This window comes from Macrotis lagotis, chromosome 4 (genome assembly GCF_037893015.1).
Source record: "Macrotis lagotis isolate mMagLag1 chromosome 4, bilby.v1.9.chrom.fasta, whole genome shotgun sequence".
Taxonomy (NCBI): Eukaryota; Metazoa; Chordata; class Mammalia; order Peramelemorphia; family Peramelidae; genus Macrotis; species Macrotis lagotis.
This window is the reverse complement of record NC_133661.1, coordinates 142,397,401-142,412,872: the sequence shown is the minus strand read 5'-3', so window position 1 is coordinate 142,412,872 and position 15,472 is coordinate 142,397,401. Positions and strand designations below refer to the sequence as shown.

The following is a 15,472-nucleotide window of genomic DNA, read 5'->3' as shown; positions in this document are numbered from 1 at the left end:
CTACCCCCACCCATTACATTATAAGTTTGCAGACAAGGATTGACTTGACTTTTGTGTTTGCCTCCTTTTATTTATTTAGCATAGTGCAAGCACTTAACAAATGCTTTTTTATTCATTCATTTATTCATTCATTCATTTTCACTTGACTTTTTTGGACACCCATTATCTGATGTGTAAAATGAAAGTGCTGGACCAAATAATAATATTTAACAATAGTTTATCATTTTAAAACTTGCAAAGAACTTTATATTCAGCATCCCATTTGATTCTCACAAAAACTCTGGGAACTGCTATTATTAAACCCATTTTCCAGATTAAAAAAGCTAAGGTTCAGAGAGAGTGAGATTGCTCAGATTCACAAAACTAGTCAATGTCAGTAGGATCTGAATCTAGGTATTCCTGACTCCAAGTTGGTACAGATGAGAAACCTAAAGCTCACATAGAGTTCCATAGCTACCATATATCTGAGTTTGTTCTTGAGCCTGTCTGGGTCTTCAAGACTTCATCCATGCTACACTTTCCACCTCTATGAGTTAACAGCTATATGAATATCCAACTTATCTAAGGTCTGAGAAATCATTTAGTTTGGTGCTGCCAAGGCAACCACAGGGGGGACTTGAAATTCAACAAATCTAAGAGTATTTTTAGGGTTGAATTAATTAAATGTTTGACCAAGTATGGCCTGTGAAATATGTTATAAATATTCAAATGACCCTTGGCAGAAAAAAGGTCCTCTATCCCTGGTCTCCAGACTCCCTTTGACAGTGGACATATGGTATTCTACAATTCAATATTTATCTGCTCATTAAATGCTTGACATATACCAGACACTAGATACATAAAGATAAAAATAACCTTGCTGCCTTCAAGAATCTTCCATTAATGGTGACAAAGTGGAGTGGGGAGGAGTGATAAAGAAAAAGATTGTGATGCATACATATGTGTAGGGAGTGAGTAATGGTGAAAAAAGAGGGAACCATACATAATTGTTTAATGTATGTAATGAGCAAGTATAGAACACTTTCAACAAAAGGAATCAGGGGAGGCTCTGAGGAGGCAGTGACCCCTCAATGAAACTTGAAGGAAAATCAGAATTCTTAAAGGTGCAAGTAAGAGGAGGGAACATCCCAGGCATGGGAATGGATGAATAAATGAATATCCCGCAGTGTTTGGGATTAGCTAATAAGCCAGTTTGGCTGGAAAGTGGACTGTCTGAGGGGGGAGTAATGTAAATTCAGGCTGGGAAGATAGGGCTGAGCCAGATCGTGGAGGGCCTAAAAACAAGACTCAGGAGTTTACTATAGCCTTTAGAATGAAGTACAATGTTCCAGCATTTTCTTAGTGTAATCTTTGTTGTAAAACATGTGCTATTTCAGAGGCAGACGGCTTCATAGTTTGTTCTCAGCTCCAGTCTGCAGATTCCATCAGACTGTTGAGAGAATGTACTTGTCCTTTGGGAAGCTCTTTTAGCCTATAAAGAGCTAACTTTTTATAACTTAGAAGCATCTGGCCCTTCTTTCTGAATGAAGACTAATCCTCTTTCTTAAGCTGATGCTGAAGAGAACTTTGAGCCTTGCAAGGTTTATACATAACTCAGAAGACTTAGAGTTTCTATCAGGGCACTTGTGGGAAAGGTCCTTGGGAAACCTTAAGGCTTCATATAAATATGAACAATTGTTCATATGAAGTTCATATATAAGTCTGTATGTTCATATAAAGAAGAACAATTGTGTTTTCTATGTCCTGTGATCCTATACATCTCCAGAAGGGAGATGCCTCTTGGGGCTCAGACTACAAGTGGATGAGTTTAATGGGACAAATGTTTATTGGACATCTAGCTAAGTATAGAATAAGATACTCTCTGAGAGACTAAGGCTCTCTAGATAAAGTCTGACTCTGGGCAGGTACTTTCATCTTTCTGGGTCTCTAAGGGAATGGATTGGTTTTGCTGAACTTGAAAATGAGGGTTTAGTGACTCCTAAGATCCCTTGCAGCTTTAAATCTATATCCAAGACTCCATGATCCCAAGTAGAACTCTTCTCAAATCACTAAACTTGCATTTTCCCCAAGAATAATTTCCAAGTGCTTAACAAGGTTTCTGTTCATTCTCCTGCATAGCCATAGAAGCTGAAAAGCTCTTTCTTACTATCAGTGCAAAACATAGATGGACTTCTGTGATGCAACATCCTCCCGGAATGCCTCAAAACCACCATTTCCTGAAACTCAACAGCCAACTGATGCCTCATGAAAAATTTGAAAACTCTTCTCTTTTAGCAAAGGCCCTCCACTGGAGAGTCGATGCTTTGCTTGTCTCTCAGTAAACCCAGCCTAAACTGGCCATCTTGTAGAAGTGGAAAGAGATGGTGGCTGAAAGCAAACCATGTACTGGTTTGGATGGTGTCTCATATATTTGTGTGAGAGAAGATGCTGAGAAGGCAAATCCTGGAATGTTATTAACTACAGCCACCATACTTTCCAAACCCCAAATTGGGACACAGGGTCTGACAAAGGATATTCCTTTTGCAATATCTCATCAAAAGTACTTTTTTCTTTTTTTAGCATTATAGAATCATAGATTTAGAGTGGGAAAGGATCTTAGTAGCTATTTAGTCTTATTTCTTTATTTGACTAAGGAGGAAACTGAGTTCAGAGAGTTTAATAAGTTACCTGTGGTTACCCTGTAATACATAAAACTGGTATTCCCCTCTGGGTCCTCTGAGTTTTAACTTAGCACTCTTGAAAGTTGTTTCAAGAAAAGTCTTTTCCAAGAGGTGTTATCATCAAATCTAAAAATACCAACTCTCTAGCATATCAGTCTTGAAGTGGCCTTTACACTCAATTTTGTAAATAAAAGGACAAACTCAAGATTGAGCATTAGAAAGTTCTGGTTCAATGAACCAATGGACCCTGAATATAAGAATCTGCTCATTTAGTAGTAACTGCATTTCTTTTCTCCTTTTTTGCATTTTTTTTCTATGAAGAGACGATAATGTTAAGTTGCTAATGTTTGCATAGTACTTAAAAGTTTGCACATACTTTATATGTTATTTCATTTGAGAATGATATAGTGGAAAGAGTCAGAGGATTGGGTTCAAATCCTTCCTCTAAGATGTCTCATCTTGGACAAGTCATTTGACTTCCCTGGGCTTCAGTTTATGTATCTACAAAAGGAGGGGGCTTCTGAGATCCTTTCCAGTCTTTTCTATGGAGCTTATAACAAATCTGTGATGAAGTTGCTAAAAGTATTTTTCCTTTTAAAAATTTTTATTGGTGATTTTTTAACATTATTGTCACTATTCTCCTCACATTAGAACCTGACTATATAGGAGATAGGTATATTTGAGTAATACAAATGGACATGTCTGAAAATATGTACCTCATATGACTCTGACAATTCACTATTTTGAGGTGCTTTTCCATCAGTAAAGGCATAATTATCCTCATTTTACAGAAGAGGAAAACTTCTGTGAGCTCAGGGATTTTAAATAACTTGCCTAGTATCACTCAGCTGGCAAGTTTCTGAGGGGATTTATACCCAGGCTTTTTCTTGACTCTGAATACTGCATTTGTATCTCCTATTCTACATACTGCCAAAAATCCTATAGCTCTCTTGCTCATTTCCTCAGCATTTTTGAGTATGTCTGTTGAAGAATTCTACTTTTCAAAGGATCATAAAACATCAGAGCTGCTTTAGAGGTCACCTGATCCAATTCCCTAATGTTATTGTTGAGGAAACTGAGCCCCAGAGCCAGGGATGGAATCCAGGTTTCCTGACCCCCAGGGCAATGTGTCATGATGCTGGATTAAGTATCAGGGTTGTCCTTTGGAGGAAAAATTGTGAAGTTGGTGAAGTTGGTCTGTGTTCCCATCCTCTTTCTATACCATGGGCACCCTGACCTGCTTTCTGGGTCAATGTCTCCCCCACCCAAGTTCTCTATAGAAAGTCTGACTTCAGTCATTGGCATCTTTTAAAAAAAATTTGTCTTAGAAACTTAGGAGGTTTTGTTTGTTTATTGATGAGTCTCATATGATTCTTCCCTGATTTGGGGTTTTCTTGCCAAAGATTCCATAGTAGTCTGCCATTTCCTTCTCCAGCTCATTTTACAAATGAGAAAACTGAGGCAAAAAGGGTTTAATAGCTTGCCCATTAACCACACAGCTAGTATGTTGTCATTTTAAAAAAATTAGAAGAAACAAAATTTTATAATAAATCAGTTCATAAAATCCTAACACCCACACTATTTTCAGATATTAAAAAAGATAAAAACCTAAAAAAATGTCAACTTGTTTGCTTCTATGTCTCTTTCTAACCACTTTTTCATTTGTCTAGTCAGATTTGATGGCTATTTTTCTCTATTGGGAAAATGATTTTGGTTATTTTTAACTTCAGTGGGAATGATTTTCAGTGGGTGTGTTACCTCTCCTAGGGATATCTGAATTTTAATCTTCATTTTTAATTGTGAAATGAGAGGATAAATCCCCCCCCACAAAAGAAGTCTTCCTAATACCCTTTAAGTCAGACCAACTTTATGAATAATCCTCAAGTTCTCAGGGACTCCTGTTTCCAAGGACTGTCCCTTTTAAATTCCCTTAAAAACTCTCTTACTAAGCAGGAAGAATCTAGGTTTTTTAAATCTTTGGATGAGTCCTGAAGATTAAGGTGAAGCTTCTTAGGGGGCTGCTCCTAGTGCCTGTGAGTTAGCCTGTTGCCCTGCCTTAGCCTGTGTCCCTGCCTTCTGTTCCCTAGGTCTAAAGCCTTCAGCCCACACAGGATAGCATCCAGACAGAAAAGATGAGTCACTGATTGAACTGTCAGAAGAAAAAAGGTAAATTGCTAGATCGGAGTTTATCTGTGACTTTATTATAATGAGGAAACTCCCTATGTGGAAATGTGTCAGAGCCCTTAATCATGGACCAACTCAATGAGATAGAACATTTCCCAGGTGAGAAACTGAGGCAGGGAAGCTTCAGGAAGTCAATCATCAAAGGTAATAGAACAGGGCAACTAGGTGCGCAGTGGATAGAACACCAGCCCTGGAGTCAGGAGTACCTGAGTTCAAATCCAGCCTCAGATACTTAATAATTACCTAGCTGTGTGGCTCTGGGAAAGCCTTGCAAAAAAAAAAAAAAAGGTAATAGAACAAGTTGGGGAATTCAATTGCACCAACATTCATTAAAGACCTACTGTGTGTAGTAGATGAGAGTAAATATTGGGAATAAAAGACCCTACTAAAATGAAATCCTACCTGCCTTCAAAGAGCTTTCATTTAATGGTTCCCCAATACCTTCCCTCAATTTGAGAGAGAAAGGGGGGAATATAATGTATATGAAGAAAATAACCCAAGAATAAGAGACTTCCTAGAGGAACAGGCAGTGGTTAGAGGTCAGGGTCTGGACTCAGGAAGACTTATCTTCCTAAATTCAAATCTGGCCTCAGACATTTACTAATTCTGTCATCTTGGGCAAGTCACTTAACCCTGTTAGCCTCAGTTGCTCATCTGTAAAATGAGCTGAAAAAGTAAATGACAATCCGTTCCAGTTCTTAGACAAGAAAATACCAAATGTGATCTTGAAGAACTGGACAAATGAAATGACTGACCAACAGTATACCAGAGGAAATACCTTATTTGGGGGGGGGGCGAAAAAAGATAAGGATTCTAAACAGAAGATACAAGGGGGAAACAGCTTCACAGGTTGGAGGATGGCTTGTGTCCATTTACTGAGGTGAGAGAGATGAAATGTTGAGGATCATGAACAGTGACTAGTCAAGATTAACTAAAGCAATGTGAAATAATTAATCTTGTTGGTACTATTCCTTTTCTAGAAAGGAGAGTAGAGCCTTTTTTGTAAGATTTTAAATGTCAGGGGGTGGCTAGGTGGCACAGTGGATAAAGCACTGGCCCTGGAGTCAGACGGACCTGGGTTCAAATCTGATCTCAGACACTTAATAATCACCTATCTGTGTGGCCTTGGGCAAGCTACTTAACCCTGTTTGCCTTGGGAAAAAAAAAACCTAAAAAAAAAAGATTTTAAATGTCAGGCTGAGAAGTTTGTATTTTATCCTACAGGGGCAATAGGGAGCAACTGAAAGTTTTTGAGGAAAGGATGGCAGGATTAGATCTGTACTTTAGGAAGATTATTTTGCTAGCTATGTGAAGAATAGATCAGATAGGAGAAGGCCTGGACCCAAGGAAATAAACTAGGAGATATTGATGGTAATCAAGGCCAGAGAGAATGAGATCCCCATCTAGACTGGAGCTTGTATGAGAGGAGAGATGGGGGTGGAGGGGAGGGAGAAGGGGAAAAGGGGGAGAAATTGTGGAGATGTTTGAGGATGAGAACGGGAATCAAGTAGAATTCTCAGAGGTATCTGGTCATATAATGACCCGGCCTCCGAAGGCTAAGAGTCTTTGTTCAAGCTTCAAGTAATAAGGAAAATGCTTTTTAAAAATAAGCAACTTCTGAAAAATCTTCTAAATTAGATAAAGGTTGCATTGAGCTGGATCAAGTTAAGGAAACAGAAGAAAATCTCGAAGTGGAAATATCCATTTAACCAGATCCCCTTCTGGCTCCTTTATAAGACCATAGATTTAGAGGGCAAAGAAAAACTTAGAGGTTATTTAGTCTAATTCCTCACTATTCGGATAAAGAGTACGAGGCCCAGGAAATTTTTGTGACAGTCATACATATAATGACTAGCACAGTCAGGAATTCAACCAAGATTTGTATTCACAGCCACCATTTTAGTTCAGGCCCTTATGATCTCTCACCTAGATAATTTCATTGATAGCCCACCTAATTGGTTGGAAAAGTCCTTAACAACTTGCCCCCAACCTATCTTGTTAGACATTATTTCCCTTCCCACAATCCAGCCCCAGTGGCCCTCTTTATATTCCTCCCACATGATACTTCCTCTCCCATCTCTCTTCAGCCCTTATGCCTGAAGCCTCCCCACTCCTCAACTCTGCCCCACAGAATTCCTCATTCACTTTCTTCAAAATGTGTTTTAAGAACCTTCTGCATACTTTCTGAATCCCTCCTACTCACAAATGCTATTGTTCTCTCTCTATAATTGCTTTATATTTAACTATCTTGTATAGTCTATATTTACTCATATGCAGGCTTGTTCTCTCCCCACAAAAATATAAGCAAGTTCCTTGAGAGTAGAAACTGTTAAATTAAATTTTTTTTTGTTTTAGTATCTTTGGAGTTCAATACAGTGCCTGAAACATGAGACCAATATACATAGCAAATGCTTATTGATTAACTGATCTAAAGCCAGTCTTCTTGCCATCACACCATACCTCGAAGGCCAGGAGGTAGCATGAACATTCATCTTATGATTCCTACTTTGAATTTGTTTGTGTTCCCTAACATTAGTAGGCCCAGGTTTGCTTAGCAGCCTGGGATGACTGAAGCATACCAATGACCCTGATAAGATAGACTGAAGCATTCTTAAATGGGAGCTTTACAGGAAGAAATCATTCTGGGAAGAGATTTTTTCCTCTTTTATTCTCTTGTTTTTTTGATAAGTGATGCTTTATCAGACAACCAGGAAGTAGAGATTGATGAGTTAATTTTTTAAAAAATCCTTAACAGAATCTTCTCTAATAAGGTATCTCTCAAAGCTAAGAAACCAGAGTTCTATCCTCTCTCCTTTCCTCTGCTACCCTCCCCTACTCCTGTTCTCTAGAGTGAAGGGTGGAGGAGGCTGAGTGCCAAGAATTATTATTGTCCCTGGGGGGTTGAAGGAGACAGAATGATTCAGATGCCTCCTCTTTGGCTAGCCCAGCAGCACAATTGTGGTGTTTAAATATTTATTTTTAGTGATTCTTGGTCAAATCTCAGCCTATATTTTAGTGGGGGCAACTCTAAGAAAGAAGAAATTAGATCCTCATCTTAAATCAGTAAATGCCAACAGCAGCAGATGATTCACTCACTGTAGGCTTAGGTGGCCTCCCACTCAGCATATTGTTTTTTTTTTTCTCAACCTACAACCCCAGTTGAGTCACCAAGGCACCTGGGACATATATCATGATGAAGGGCATTTAAGACATGGTATCCTGAGCCAAGGGTGGAAAGAGGATGGATGCAAAACTCACAACTCAGTCTTGTCTCTCTACAGTTAGATTGCAGTTCGTTGGATGGGGCTCATACTCCTTCATTCAGTTTCTCCAAGGCAGAGATTATACTTTCTTCCTCATCTGTAAGATAGTCATAACAATATTAACATTTATGTAGTATATACTATGCAGGAAGCATTGTACTAATAATTTCATTTAATCCTCATAATAACCATAGGAGAGAGGTGCTATTATTATTATTATTCTCATTTTACAAATGAGGAAAATGAGGCAAAGAGAGGGTTTTTTTGGTTGTTTTTAGGTGACTTTCCCATGCTCATATAGCTAATGAGTGTATGAGGTATGATTTGAACTAACTCATGATTTGACTAAGCATTCTATCTACTGTGCCACCCAGCTGCCAGTAACACCTACCTCTCTCAAGGTTGATGTGAAGATCAAATTAATTACTTGTCAAGTGTACTATGTGGATGCTGGTTACTATTATAGTGATGTCATTTTGGTCTTCAAAAACTGAAGGACAAGAATCAATCAATTATTATTATTATTATTATTAATTATTACCCAAAAGACAATAAATGATGAATGACTATAAAATTAGTCAATTTTGTTTCAAATTTTTGTAGGGGACATTGTTTCCTCTATAATTTGATTCTATTAATTCAGGCAGGGAAGCTTAACAAAAGACTAGATCAAGGGTTTTTTTTTTCTGTTTTTTTTTTGTTTTTTAGATCAAGGTTTACTAGAAAGAGGACAAGATGCTCCAGATCACCTGAGTAACAAGATGGCAGACAAGAAATTTTCTTTAATTTCTCTAACTTCTTTAAAACATACGTTATACATCAAATACAAAGCACTTTAAGCTGTTTCTATAATCTGGAACACTCAGAAGATTTTAAAAATAATCCCCCCAAACTCAGGAACTGATTCTGAGCTCACTCCTCGTCCCAAGCTACTGGTACTGAGGCAAACCTAAGGATATGCAAAATACTGAATTGGCACCTCTGCCCTATCTGAATAATGTCCTTTAGATTCCTGTCTTCTGGCAAGCCTAATGGAGGTTAGGTTCATCCTCCTCTTGGTGATCATTTCCAGTGAAGAAATGCCCTTTTCTTGCCAGTCAGATTTGATGGAGTAACCCAGGAGCTTCTACTTTTCAAACTGACCAGATTACTTCCACGGCTGGAAGTGTCTGTCTCTAGATTACTGTGCTCAGAAAAGAAACACAAAAAGAAAAGGAAACCAGGTCCCTACAACCCAGACTTAGCTTGCCCTTACTTTAGTTTCCATGTGCTTTCAGATGCTGTGTTTTGATGGTAAGGATAAGGGTGCCTTCTCTCTCCTAGAGCTCACAGAAAATGCTGCAGGGAGATTTTAAAAACTGAGACATTCATCATGGAGAGAGGATAAGGAGAAAGAGACACAGAGAGGAGAAGAAAGAAGAAGAGAAGAAGAAGAAGAAGAAGAAGAAGAAGAAGAAGAAGAAGAAGAAGAAGAAGAAAGAAGGAGAAAAAGAAAGGAAGAAGGAAGAGGAAGACAAGGAGGAGGAAGATAAGGAGAAAAAGAAAGGAAAGGAGAAAGAGAGAGAGACAGAGACAGAGAGACAGAGAAGACATCAGCAGAGGATAGAGTTACTCTCTAAAGTCACTGAGTAGGCCACTTTTCCTGGTTTAGTGGCAAAAGTAATGGCATCCCCCAAAAAGTGTCATCTTAAAGCAATGAGGCCATTAGCAGCAAACTAGATATATACTTTTCTAGAAATAGCCAGGGAAGAGACTCAGCAATCTATGGAGTAAGCACTAGCACTAGCCAAAGAACAGCAGAGGGCTGTTATTTACCCCTTCCCCTTTAAACTTGTCTTCAGAATAATGCTTTGGATTCGATGATCTCCAAGGCCCCTTCCATCTTTAAATACTGTGATCCCTGTGAATGGGGTTGATGGCTAATAAGATAGGAAGATATAGGGAAAAGAAACTAGAACTAGCTAATGATTGATTTTTTTTTGTTTTTTGCAAGGCAAATGGGGTTAAGTGGCTTGCCCAAGGCCACACAGCTATGTAATTATTAAGTGTCTGAGATCAGATTTGAACCCAGGTACTCCTGACTCCAGGGCCAGTGCTCTATCCACTGCGCCACCTAGCTACCCCTAATGATTGAAATTTTATAGTTAAAAGCTGACTGTAGTGCTACAGACAACATGAGACTGGAGAGAATCCAATCTTTAAAACAGCAGTTTCCCTTCCCCTTCAGTTCTCCCTTATTTTCCAGATGAATTTTATATTATTGCCTAGACTAGGGAGTCATTGCATCCTATAACACTTCCTTCTATAAGTCCTCAACTTAACTTCCTTGAGTTTCCAAAACTCTCATCCTAGACATCTTAATTCATTTATTCCCATTATTCATTATTTTGTACTTAGATCTATCTCTTAGAATTTCTTGTTTCCATCAAAACTGCTGAAGAGCCACCTTCCACATAAAGTCTTTCCTAATTCTCTACAGCTATTAGGATCTACCATCCCCCCAATCAACTTTGTTTGTATGTTGTATTTGCCTATGGTCTGTAATATTATTTCCTCCTGATAAAATGTGAGGTCCTTGAGACTGTTTCATTTTCTATTTTTATTTCTATTTTTATCCCAGTGTCTGGCAAGGTGTCTGGGCACATAGTAGATACTCAGTCAGTACATGTTGATTGATTGATTTGATCTCCTGAAAATGTGCTGGCCAGGTGAGGGCTTACTTTCAGAATCAGTCTCTTTTAAGTTGATGAGTAGCTACCTACAGTTTTGGCTTGAAGAATGCTTCTTAAGTGCCCTTGACCAAACATATCTTCCTTATGTTCTCATTAGGTCTCCAAATTTCTACCCCAGGAGATTCCTTCCTTTTTGAGTTATTTCAGTTCAACAAGCAATTTAATAAGCAGCTACCATATGCTTATAAGTGGTGAGCATTTTTTCTCTAGAATAGGAACTCCCTGCTAGAATATTCTGAAAAATGTAAGACATTATTAACCATTATCAATCTAGGCAACTAGATTGTAGAACCCAGAGAAATTATCACAGATCAAATGGGGAAGGGGGACAAGGAGATGGAAATGGGTAGGGATACCCTAAGTCTATTCAGGAGGGCAGGGAGAAGAGGTCTTCATGGTAAGGAATCATGAATGTTTTGAAGATGTGTAAAAGCACCAGACTGAGGGCTGAAGCTCTGAGTGTGCCTAGAGAAGAAAAGGATACTGAGGACAAACTTGCCACTTATTTATAAATTGTGACCTCCATGCTCCTACCCACTGATCCAGCTATACCACCACTAGCTCTGTACCCCAAAGAGACTGAAGAGGAAAAGAATCTATGCATAAAAAAAGTATTTATTGCAGTTCTTTTGTGGTAGCAAAACATATAAACTGAGAGGGTGGCCAACAGTTACAGAATGGCTAAACATTTTGGTATATGAATGTGATGAAGTACTGTTGTGCTATAAGAAATGATAAAGAGAATGGTTTCATAGAAACCTGTAAACATTTGTACCAACTAATGAAGACCAGAAACAATTTATACAATAACAAAATCATAAAGGCAATTTCAAAAAATCTGGTCAACATGATGACCAACCACAATTCTAGAGAACTCATGATGAAACATGCTATTCATTTCCTGACAGAAGTGACGAACTCAGAGTACAGATTGAGTCTTTCTTTTCTTTTTTTTTTGGACAAGACCAATGTAAGAATTTAGTTTTGTTTGATTTTATGTGATTATTCCAGAGGTTTTGTTTTTCTTGCATTCTGAAGGAGTGGGGAATGGGCAACCCTATTGGTGAGAGGAGGCAGAATCTCATTTTTAAAAAAAATTAATTAAAAAATAGAATGTATGTGCTTGAGATAAGGCACTGAACTTTTGCCTTCTTTTATACTCCCAGAGCTTAGTACAAAGGTTGGCTTAAAATAAACTTTAAAAATGCTTGTTAATTGATTAATAGTTCTGAAAAGGATGGTTGTTGCTGCGAAAAGTCCTTCCCAAGATAGATGCTTTAGAAAAAAAATCTCTTGGGGAGCAAGCATGATACTTGACTGATATTCTTCTCCTGCAGCTCACTAGTTACCTGCCACTATATTTAAGGACGATTTTGTCCTTGAAAATGAAGAGGAAGAGATTTGTTAGATCTCTTCAGCAGCTGTGGGTCATCCCCTCAAACTCTTGTTTTGTTGTGATTATGAAAGTTTTCCTGTTTGCTGGCTGTTCTACTCTGACACCAGATGGAGAAACAAAGCACCATAAACAAAACCCTGTCATGGCTCTGTGAGCAGATTCAGGAAGGGAAGACGATAGCTTCTCTCTGGGAAGCCTGCAAAGCTCAGCATCTCAGCTAAGCCCTTTGGAGTGAGGGAGGTCCCAAAGCCAATTTCCTTGACCAAGGATCTTCCAGGGTGTATTTGCTGGAACTAGGCAGCATTGGCTCCTCACATGACATCAGACTTGCAAGGGAAGTCATATGTGAACATGTGTAAATAGATGGAGAGAGAGCCAGGCAGCTTTTGCTGTTTATCCAGTTTTATTCAGTAGTCAGAGCTGTGAGTCTGACTCTCCCACAGGGAGGCTAGTCTCATACTCTAATGGATGAATAGCCAGTGGAAGGTCAGGAGACAGAGAAGCTCAATTGTGGGAAAAGGAGCCTGCTAGCAGAGGGGGAGTGGGGGAGTGAATGGGGAGAAATTTTTGCCAAGTGTAAGTTAGGACTGGATAATTTCCTTCAAGGATGTTATGCAAATTCCTATATTGCCAAGTAGAACTGGCCTCTAGAAAAAAATATATTGAGTTATATTCTATTCTATTCATCAACTCTTCCTACCCCCCCCATACATACACACACACACACACACACACACACACACATATATATATATATATATATATATATATATATATATATATACATACACATTTGTAGTCCTTCAATTACCCAGCTCTTATGTGGTTCATAGGGTCTGACTTTATTACTTTAGTAAAATATATATATATATATATATATATATTCATAAAAATCGTACATTTCTCTAGAAGCATCATATATTTTTTAAAATTTTGTGAGAAACCCAATGAGAAATTCATTTAATATACAATATATATACCTTCACAATACTGAAAAAGAAGAAAATGTAACCCAATTATAAAGACATATTTATTAATAAATAGGTATTAGTTATTTTAGAACTATACAAATAAGAATTATTTGAAAAGGTATGCTTAAATGATCTTAATGAAGATCCAAAATATTTTGCTCCTGAAAGGCAATTTCTCCAGTTGGTTAAGGAGATTAGTTCAAAATAATTTTCTGTTCTGTTTTTTGTCTCAGCTGAAGAGAAATTCATACTTCATATGTGACTCAAATTTGACCAAAATAAGGTTTTCCTACTTCCCTTCTTTACAAACTGGGCTATCTATGGTATAAAATGAATGAAATTACCAGTTAATTCTTGGCAAAGAGTAAAATTAGTAAGGTAAAAGCATTGTTGTCACTTTTATGAACCTGATTTTTGAGGTTAAAATCTAGTATGAAAGATAAGTAAGATACATATATTAACAAGTTTGATCTCATGTTTTTCTGTCCTTGATCTTGTTATAAAATGCCTTATTCAGAATTCTTCCCAATTCCTTTCAGAAGTGAGAAGATGCATATCAGTAGACAACGCACTTACCTTCTGGGCCTTCTTGGCAAACAGATCCATCTTAATATCAGGTTAAGGAGTAGTAGAAACCATAGATTCATCTTCCTCATTGATCTCAAAAAATCCATGCCACTCCATTGGGTAAATATCATTTGTATTCTAGAATAGTTCTAGCCTGGCAAAACTTGGGGGGGGGGGGTAGTGTAAGGGAACTGAGGAATCTCCCATTTCTGTAGAATGAAAATCACTTTAATTTTTCTTTTAAAAAAAGTAAGTTATGCAGTGTTGTTGGAATTCCTTTTAAAAGATTTTTTGTTTATGGGGAATGTACTAGCTGCTATTAAGAATGCAAAGGAAACAAATATAAGAAATGTCTTCTATCTCCCAGGATAAACTGCTGGCTTCCATTCCTTCCTCAAGTAAGAACATCTTTTACGATTATGAGATCGAGTTGAGGATCTCAAAGGACACCACGAGAATTGACCCTAACATCACTGGTTGTAGGTTGACTAGGTCAAGGGCATCAGGGAACAAACCTTAAGGCCAGGGCTGCAGGGCTTTGGCTCTTTCTATGATCTGCTTTTCCTTTACTGTGTGTAAAATAATAATTACTTCAGTTTATGACTAGGAGCAGTCAGTTTATGACTGGTAGGCTTTAAGATTGAATTTACATTGAGGGAGAAAAAATGAGAATTGAACTTATGAAATGAAGGGTGGTGGGAAATGTTTTAGGAATTTTCTCCTCTTTTTACATATATACATATTTATAGATAGAGAGATAGATAGATATAGTATTTCCATCAGATCAATAGAATATGACTATGTCTAGGTAGGAGACAAGCGAAGGTGAGTGTGAATTAGAAACATGGTGAAGGAAGGATCTAATTAAAACTGGAAATGGAGGTATAGGAGAACCAATGTGGTGGTCCTTAGAAAAACAAATTAATTTACTTTTGTTTGACTATCCAAGGGACTTTTCTAAGAAAAAAGTAAAGAAAGATTTTTTTCAGAATTCTAGAGTGAATATTTGTCTAGTGGAAAGAGCAGGGAATAACAGCAAAGTAAAAAAAAAGCATCAATAAAACTTTTTTTAAAAGAAAAAAAGAACTTTGAAGTCATTTAATCCAATCCTCTCATTTTTTTTTTAGGCTTTTGCAAGGCAGATAGGGTTAAGTGGCTTGCCCAAGGCCACACAGCTAGGTAATTATTAAGTGTCTGAGACTGGATTTGAACCCAGGTACTCCTGACTCCAGGGCCAGTGCTTTATCCACTGAGCCACCTAGCCACCCTGATCCTCTCATTTTTGCAGAGAAGGAAACTCAAGCTAAGAATTTAAGTGATTTGTCTAAAAAGTAATGGCAGAGACAGGATTTGAACTCTGGTCTTTTGGCTTTTTTATGTAGCTCCATGTGCTACTTTACTTAGGGAATTGAGTTTCAGTCCTTGTTGCTATTCAGTTGATTTCAGTTGTGTTCAACTCTTCAAGACCCCATCGGGGGTTTTCTTGGCAAAAGATACTGGAATGGGTTACCATTTCCTTCTCTTACTCACTTTACAGATAAGGTAACTGAAGTAAAACAGGGTTAAGTGACTTGTCCAGGATCACTGAGACCAAATTTGAACTCATAAATATGAGACTTTCTGACTCTAAGTTTGATTCTCTATCCACTAAGCCACTTAGTTGCCCACCTGGTCCTTTACCTTAGAAAAATCACTTTAC

General features: G+C 37.8%; 1 long non-coding RNA gene across 1 annotated transcript in view; it reads right to left on the bottom strand.

The window, feature by feature from the left end:
* LOC141520049 (uncharacterized) overlaps positions 1-8,173 on the bottom strand; it is a 48,451-nt gene extending 40,278 nt beyond the window's left edge. The window contains exon 1 of the long non-coding RNA XR_012477529.1: positions 8,103-8,173. This is a non-coding gene — a long non-coding RNA (uncharacterized LOC141520049). The remainder of the gene's footprint in view (positions 1-8,102) is intronic.
* Between the last annotated feature and the right edge of the window lie 7,299 nt (positions 8,174-15,472).